Source organism: Syngnathus typhle, linkage group LG13 (assembly GCF_033458585.1).
Source record: "Syngnathus typhle isolate RoL2023-S1 ecotype Sweden linkage group LG13, RoL_Styp_1.0, whole genome shotgun sequence".
In the NCBI taxonomy this organism is placed as follows: domain Eukaryota; kingdom Metazoa; phylum Chordata; class Actinopteri; order Syngnathiformes; family Syngnathidae; genus Syngnathus; species Syngnathus typhle.
The window spans coordinates 1510737-1519221 of NC_083750.1; positions in this window are offsets into that span (position 1 = coordinate 1510737).

The following is an 8485-nucleotide window of genomic DNA, read 5'->3' on the forward strand; positions in this document are numbered from 1 at the left end:
GGGCAAATGCTGTTCTGAACGTCGAAGCGAGCAAAGAAGCGGTTAAGATCATTTAGCAGACGGACGTCGCCTTCACAGCTCTGCGGCGCGGGCTTGTAGTCCGTGATGGTCTAAATGCCCTGCCAAAGGCTCTGTGCGTCCATGCTGTCCCTGAAGTGGGCGGTAATTTTGCAAGAGAAAGCCCTCTTCGCTGCTTTGATGCCCCGGGACAGGTCGGCCCTCGCAGTCCTCAAGCCAGCCTCATCCCCCGCTCTAAATGCTTTGTCCCTGGCCCTCAGCAGCCTGAAGACAGCCCCTGTCAGCCATGGCTTCCGGTTAGCCCGAGTGACGAGTGAGTCACATCATCAATGCACTTCGTGATGTAGGAGGAAACAGAGTCAGTATACACCTCAATGTCTGTCCGATCGTCGCAAGTAGCAGCCCGCCTAAACATGTCCCAGTCAGTAGTGCCAAAGCAGTCACGAAGCGCATCAGAGGCACCCTCAGGCCACACCTGTACCCGCTTGCGAACCGGTCTGAATGCCCTCACCATTTATCTGTATGCGGGCAAAAGCACAACAGTGATATGGTCAGAAAGTCCAAGATGGGGGAGGGGGGCGGCTTTGAAAGCTCCTTTATGGGAAGAGTAGACCAGGTCCAGGAAGCTGTCGCCACGCGTAGGAAAATTAACATGCTGGTGAAGCCTCGGAAAAACCGACTTCAGGTTAGCATGATTAAAATCCCCAGCGAAGATGCTGAAACCGTCAGGGTGCGCCGTCTGTTGTTCACTGACAGCCTGGTACAGTTCACTAAGAGCCGCGATCCTGTCGCCTTCAACGTTGGAAGGCGGGATGTATACCGCGACTGGCAGAACCGCGGTAAATTCCCTTGGCAGGTAAAAAGGACGGCACTTAATGATCACAAACTCCGCCAGTGGCAAGCAGTGCTTGCATACCACTGCAGAGTCCCGGCACCATTCGTCACGGATGTAGACGCATATTCCACCTCCTCGAGATTTTTCCCCCTTGTACAATGGCCCGGTCCGCCCGATAGCACGCTAGCCGCTCCAGATGTGATGGAAAATGTTATTCATCATAACAGTGTCGTATTTAATAAGAATCACTGATAGTAGTTTTTTCGTGAAATATTTTTTTATGCTGTTAATAAATGCATTTGTTTTCCAAAAGCTTTTTTTTAAATATCCATGCTTTAGTATCTACTAAAAGTAAAAACCTTTTATGCAATGACCTTTACATGTCATTTATATTACTTCGCACAAACACTACATCCATCTGCTCCTGGTTCGGCCCCCCGGTCAAAATTTAGAACCCAATTTGGCCCGCAAGTCAAAATGTTTGCCCACCCCTGCACTAAAGCGTGATATAATACTGCACGATTCTGATGTTCCTGTACATGCTACATTGTGAGGACCACCCTTTCTGCTTGACATAGCAACAAATGAAAAGCATTTCTGGACTCAGGGTGTTGCGCCCTTGTCAATACACCCCTTTAGATTACACAAAACACTAAGATTGAAGAAATTTTTTTCACCAGAGGAATGAGGACCGGAAAGTGGAGCTTTTTTAATGATTTAAGTAGGTTAACTTGAATGTAAAATGTTTTTTATATAATGTAATTTTTTTGAGAAAGATCTTAGTAAAACATGCTCTCAAATCCATCACAAGGCAGTTTTATTCATTAAAAATACTCAATAAAAAAAATTTGGTTAGTTTCGTCAGGACAAGTGTTCGTTTTATAGGCGGTTTAGCTGTCAAAAGGTAAAGCATAGAATATTAGTTAGATTTTACAGGCAACAAAAACATTTAATATTTGAATTTGTAAACCAACAATTTGTATTTAGTGTCAACTTCTGACACTGATGCTTGTTTTTCAGAAAGCCATTCCTGTTCTTGTGTGGAAAAAACATGGCAGACTCAATCCACGATGAACAGTGATAGCTCAAACTGATAAATGCTTGATTATTTTTCTTTCATTATTCATTATTGCCAACTACATACAAAACACTCATTCAAAGTGCATTAGATTGCATTATAGTGCAATATATTGCACCTCTTTAGAATGCAGCAGTTTACTAAAGAACATCAGCAAGAGCAATACAAAATAAAATATTTGAGACAACTTCCTGAAAAGCAACAAATTGTCAGTTCCTACTCAACACCAGTCACTAACTCCAGAAAAAAAAAATAGAGTAAATTTTAATTGTAACATTTACTTGAAATTTCTAAGTTAAAATTCGTAATTATGTTCCAAGGAGTGGTTGGGGAAAATTTGCTCATTCATTAACAAAAAGATATGTGTTGAGGAATTAAACCATGACCCTGATATATCGTCATTCTCTCATCTGAACCATTCCACTCCTACTGCATATCAAGATATTGATGGCATCTTCAGAACAACAATGCCTATGAAACATGAAATGAAAAAATTACCCTCTTACTGTTTCCTCTGGTGTGCTTTAGTGATTTAAAAGCAAGTTTTCTCTTTATTTTAACAATGTTGTATACAAAAAACGTCACGTCTTTCCACGTTTGCTTACTGAGAACTGGAGACCCCTTGCTAATGCACATAAGGCAGTCCTTCTTTCCTGGAACCTTCTTCAATGCAATGAACTTTGCAAGATAGAGGGGATATGCACGTGACGTCACAGACAGGCTGACGGTTTTTTTGGGTGGCAAAAAGTGGCGGACGCTAATAGGGCCAAGGCTGAATTGAGCTTTAGAGATACGTGTACTGGGGCAATTTTTTTAGCATTTTATCGGTGGCAGATCGTGGCAGAGTTGTTACGGTGCAAGTTTGACCATGGTGAAGAGTTGTTGTGCTGTAGGATGTGCCTATTGCTTCCAAAAAGGCGATACCAAGAAGCTGTATCGGTTCCCTGCGAACCAGACCAGAAAGGATAGCTGGGTGGCGGCGCTTCGTAGGGCGGAACATGGCTGCAACAGCTCCAAGCTTTGGAAGCCAACTATCCATTCTTACATCTGCTCAGATCACTTTGTGGGAAGTACATAATTTTGTTTTATTGACATCAACATTCATCTGTGAGGTATACTGGATGTACCGTAATTTTCGGACTATAAATCGCGTTTCTTTTCATAGTTTGGGTGGGGGGTGCGACTTATAATAAGGAGCGACTTGTATGTGAATTTTTGCAAAGATTTTCCAAAAAAAAAACAAAGTGAAACCGTGACGTAGCAAGGGATTACTGCAATTTGCTTTTCAAGTGACATCAGCAGCGCGGGCGCGGCGGTTGTTTACAAAAAGGACAAAGATTGATCACGGGATGACGAAGATGATGAAGTGCCCCACGTACTACCGGCGTCATTAGCGGCTTTGTTTCTAAGTGACACGGAGGACGAAGAGTTTGAAGGATCTAAGGATTTGGAGTGACAGAAGGTTTGAAAAACTATTATGGCTTTTACACATGCCCGGTCCTACTCTACGGAGCTCTCTTTCACCTCCGTGGATTGAAGTCGGGGGCCGGCGCTCGGCCGGGTGGCTATCCAGGGACGGTGGATGGGGCTCGGACATGGCTTTTACGCATGCCCGGTCCTGCTCTACGGAGCTCTCTTTCACCTCCGTGTATAGAAGTCGGGGGCCGGCGCTCAGTCGGGTGGCTGTCCGGGGACGGTGGATGGGGCTCATTCATGGGTTTTACGCACGCCCGGTCCTATTCTATGGATCTCTCTTCCACCTCCTTGGCTGGAAGGCCACGCCGCCACACGCCTGGAAGTTTGTTTTGTTAAATAAAGAGTCGTTACCAAACCCACGTTTTTCCTTGTACTTTGTTAACGCTACAATATGTAGTTATATAGAAGATCTGTGCAATAACGACGAGGCTGACGTCAGGGCGCATGCATGTACCCGTTCTTTTATGTATAATCCACGCCCCCAAACTTCCACCGCCCACACTTCCCCCTTTAACGTTCTCATGGCGTTCTCTACTACGTCCGCCTTACAACAACAACACACACACAGGGCGGGGCGTACTGCAAATCCACGCCCACAATTCTCCCTTAAACGTTCTCATGGCGCTCTTTAATACGTCCGCCTTACAACAACACACATAGGGACCACAGCATGATAGGGCGCGCCGCACATTTTGACTCTTATCCGCGTCTAATAAACGTGAAAATATGGTATTTACAGGGATGTGTTTACTATTTTCTTTTTACCGTCTTTACTTAAAGTCGACGCTACCATTTTTCACGTTTTAAGGGGGTGTTATAAAAACATTGAGTACACAAATATCAATGTGCAAATTTTCACTCAATTGTGTAATCATATTTCACATGAATTTAGAGCAATGTGTTCCGCTGTCAGTGTTTTTGCTCTGTGTGTAATTAATAAAGTTTTGACGCTATGACAAAAAGTTACCCTTCCTTTTCAGACTACGCACGCACAGATGTTTCGCGCCGCCGAAAAGTGGGTGGAGAATAATTGTTGCACTGTCTCTCATTACAATCAACTTGAAGACGAGAAAGGTAGTGGCTTTTCAGACGTCTCACACCCAACCCGAGATTTTCTGAAAACTTTATTAAAAAAACATCAGTATATGCTTAATCTTTAATCAGGATTGTTGCGATAGTGTGGATAGTAGCACTTCCCCACTTAAAACTTAAGTTAATTAAGATCATCACAGTTCAATTACTGTACTATTACATATTATTACGTATTAACGGTACATATAAAAAAAATATTGTCCTGTCCTCAGGACGGACTTTTAGGGACTTGTTTCTTGGTGAATTTAGTATGGAATAATTCCATCAGTTGATGAACGTGAACAAATTATCCGAAAATACATTCTAAAACAAGCATAAGCGTGCACTTTTAAATCTGCTATATTGTTTAATCCGTGAAACAGGATATCTCGTATAAAGGTCGTTCAAAATTCTCGACCAATGCCTGTGTGCGGGAGGGAAAATAAGTCGTCCGCGTGTCCAGCCATGGCACAAGAACAAAATGGACACCGCAACACTCAAGATGCTTGTATTTTGAGTCACCGAGTGATGACAATTCTAGAATGATCCACGACGCAAAATTCATTTAATTCAGTCAACATCTCGTATTCCGTGATGCATAAATGGATAATAATAAATTTTGCCATTATGAAATGCGCATATAGCACATGAAGTTGTAATCAGTAATTCAGTCAGTCAAAAATACATGTTTGTTTTGCATTTCAATTAATTACTTAGGATTCGCCTTTTTTTGCTCTTGGGTATGAATATTTGCACCTATCGTCCGCCGTGTGCAGCTGCTGCAATCGAACAAAACGGACATGCCACACCCATGATGCACTTTGTGTTACGGAGTAAGGACATTTCTGGAAAGATACACGACGCGTAATTCATTTATTTCAGACATCTCGTAGTCCGCCACACATAAATGGATAAAAACAAGTTTTACAATGTTCTTTTATTAAAGTCTTTGATTTTGGTGGGACATAAAAATGCACAGGCAAAATGCACATTATGAAATCTGCTTCCAATATTATATGGCTGATGACATTGTAACTATAAGCAGCTGTATATACTCACCGAGTAAGATCAATTCAGAAAACTTGCTCAGCTCGTCGAAAAAATGCGATTTAAGCAATAAAATTAAAAATGCACCTATATAAATCCTAAACCAAACGCTGCAGATGGTCATTTCTTCATGTGCTGTGGTCAACTCTGCACTCTAAAGCCCCCCAAAAGCTTTTTTTACTTTGCCAAACTAACCAAAGTGATGGCAGGCGCACAATTCAGAAAACGTGCTCAGCTCGTCGAGAAAATGCGATTTAAGCAATAAAATTAAAAATGCTTATAAAACCTAAACCAAACGTTGCAGGTTGTCATTTCTTCATGCGACGTGGTCAACTCGGCACTCTGAAGCCCCTCAAAAGCTCTTTTTACTGTGCCAACCTAACCAAAGTGACGGGACGCGCACAATTCAGAAAACGTGCTCAGCTCGTAGAGAAAATGCGATTTAAGCAATAAAAATAAAAAAGCGCAAAAATCCTAAACCAAACGTTGCAGTTGGCCTTTTTTTCATGCGCTGTGGTCAACTCGGCACTCTAAAGCCTCCAAGAGCACTTTTTACTATGCCAACCTAACCAGAGAGGCAAAATTCAGAAAACGTGCTCAGCTCATCAAGAAAATTCGATTTAAGCAATACAATTAAAAATGCACCTAAACCCTAAACCAGGGGTCCCCAAACTTTTTCCTGTGAGGGCCAGATAACTTTTCCCTTCTCTGATGGGGGGGCCGGCGTCAGTTTGTACCAGAAAAAGTGTGACGATCGTAGGGGAGCTTAAAAAATTTATTGTTTTCCAGAAAGCCACACATAACCAAATAACGGTTATTTAATAACCCTTTCCAGGTTCTTTACAGAAAAAAAGTCAGGAAACAAATAATAACACTATTAATGAAATAAATAACCCTCTCTAAGTTCTTCACAGAAAAAACAGGAAATAAATAATAACTAAATAACTCTCTCTGGGTTCTTCATAGAAAAAAAAGCCATGGAGCATTAACTTTCTGTTAACAGATAAAAGTTCAGCTCAGTTGTCAGAGCAGAATCTCTCTGACACATATGAGCAGTCTCTTAAAGTTCTTGTGTTCCTTCCTTATAATCCTTTTGTAGGTTCCAGTAGGCTTGTAGACACCGCTGTATTTTTTGTTAAAGTTTGCTAGTGCGTAATAGTCTGGAGTAAAATTTGTTGTGGCAATTCTTAGGCGAGATTCGAGGTGTTGGTCCGTTTACCTCGATCTGTGACGGGTTGATGTTGACGTTCATGTGGCTGAACGTCACGTCTCGTACGTCGAGCCAAATTGGCCACTCTCTTTTAAACGCTCGGCACTGTGTCCACCTTGCTTTTCCTTGGGCGACTCATTTTAATGGAAGGATTCCAGGGGAAGGTTTGTGGGTGGCTTTAGCGCAAAACTGCATCTGAAAGCTCAGCGCGCGAATTACAAGAATGCTGTCGTCACACCCCACGCTCTAAATTCGGGACTGATAAAAATAGAGCGCGAGTGCGCCATGTACGTACACTCACTTGTAAGTGTGCACCGAGCTTTCTGACACGGCTTCCGGTAGTAAATGCGCAGGCGAGCGCTTCCCCATCTACTGGGGAAACGCAGTCATTGCAGGCAAAATGACCAAAAAAAAAAAAGTTTAATAATACAATTTGTTCAGGGTTGGCGGGCCGGATTAAACGGTCCCGTGGGCCGTAGTTTGGTGACCCCTGCCCTAAACCAAACGCTGCAGATGGTCATTTCTTCATGCGCAGTGATAAACTCGGCACTCTGATTCATCGATACACATCGATTAATCGATATAATGCTCTACGATTTATTGGCATCGATACTAAACGTAAACTTCGATTTATATCGCCGTGTTTGACCTCGGACGCGACTTTATTTTGAAATCCAGTTCATTGTTGCTTGCTTCCTCTTTCCGGGAGCGGTGAGCGGCGTGTTGTGTTGTGAGCAAAGCAGGCACGTGAAAGGGGAGTCGACAACTAGTATGCGGCTCCTGGCCTGGTGCTATGGCTAGTGTCCAAAAAGACGAGGAAATTTGCTCCCCTTTAGGCTTCAAGTCATTCGTTTGGAAGCACTTTGGATTCCAAAGAAAACGGGCAAGACACGTGCAGTTTGGAAATCCTGCCATGCGATGATCAAATATTCAGGGACCACAAATCTCTATATTTATATTTAAAGAAAAAACACGACATCAAAGTTCAGTGTTAAAATAAGCACTTTGTATACTACAATACTCTTGTAATTTTCTAAATAAAGAGTTTGCAGTACCTTGTTGATTTTGCGTATGAATTGTTATAAATCAGGATATTGTTCTATATTTAAAAAAAAATATATATATATATATATATATATATATATATATATATATATATATATATATATATATATATATATATATATATATATATCGTAGAGCACTATATCGCGATGTAGAAGGCTTTAAGATATCGGCAAATATCGTATTGTGTATCTTTGTATCGATATGATATCGTATTGTGACAAAACCCGCGATTTACACCCCTACTTTTTACTATAGCAACCTAACCAGAGTGACGGGAGAGCCACCAGTTAGAAAACGTGCTCAGCTCGTCCAGACAATGCGATTTAACCAATAAAATTGTAAATGCTTATAAAACATAAACCAGACGTTGCAAGTGGTCATTACATTATAACACAGTGATGGTCAGAGATAGGCAATTCACATACAGTGCAGATTCCTTTCAATGATCAGATCATTTACCAAAAAAGATTTGTTAACCAAAGATCTAACATTCAAAAGAGCTAATTTTAGTTGTTGTGTTTCAATAACAGGGACTGGTTTTGGCTGGACATTAAGACATGTAAGGTTACTGAGACGAGTACCAGATGGTCTATGGTTACTACGATGTGTTTGACCATACCACCGGCTGTTTAATATTACCGGTATGTTTAAAGAGGTGGCATGGGGTCTGTCTCATCTTTGT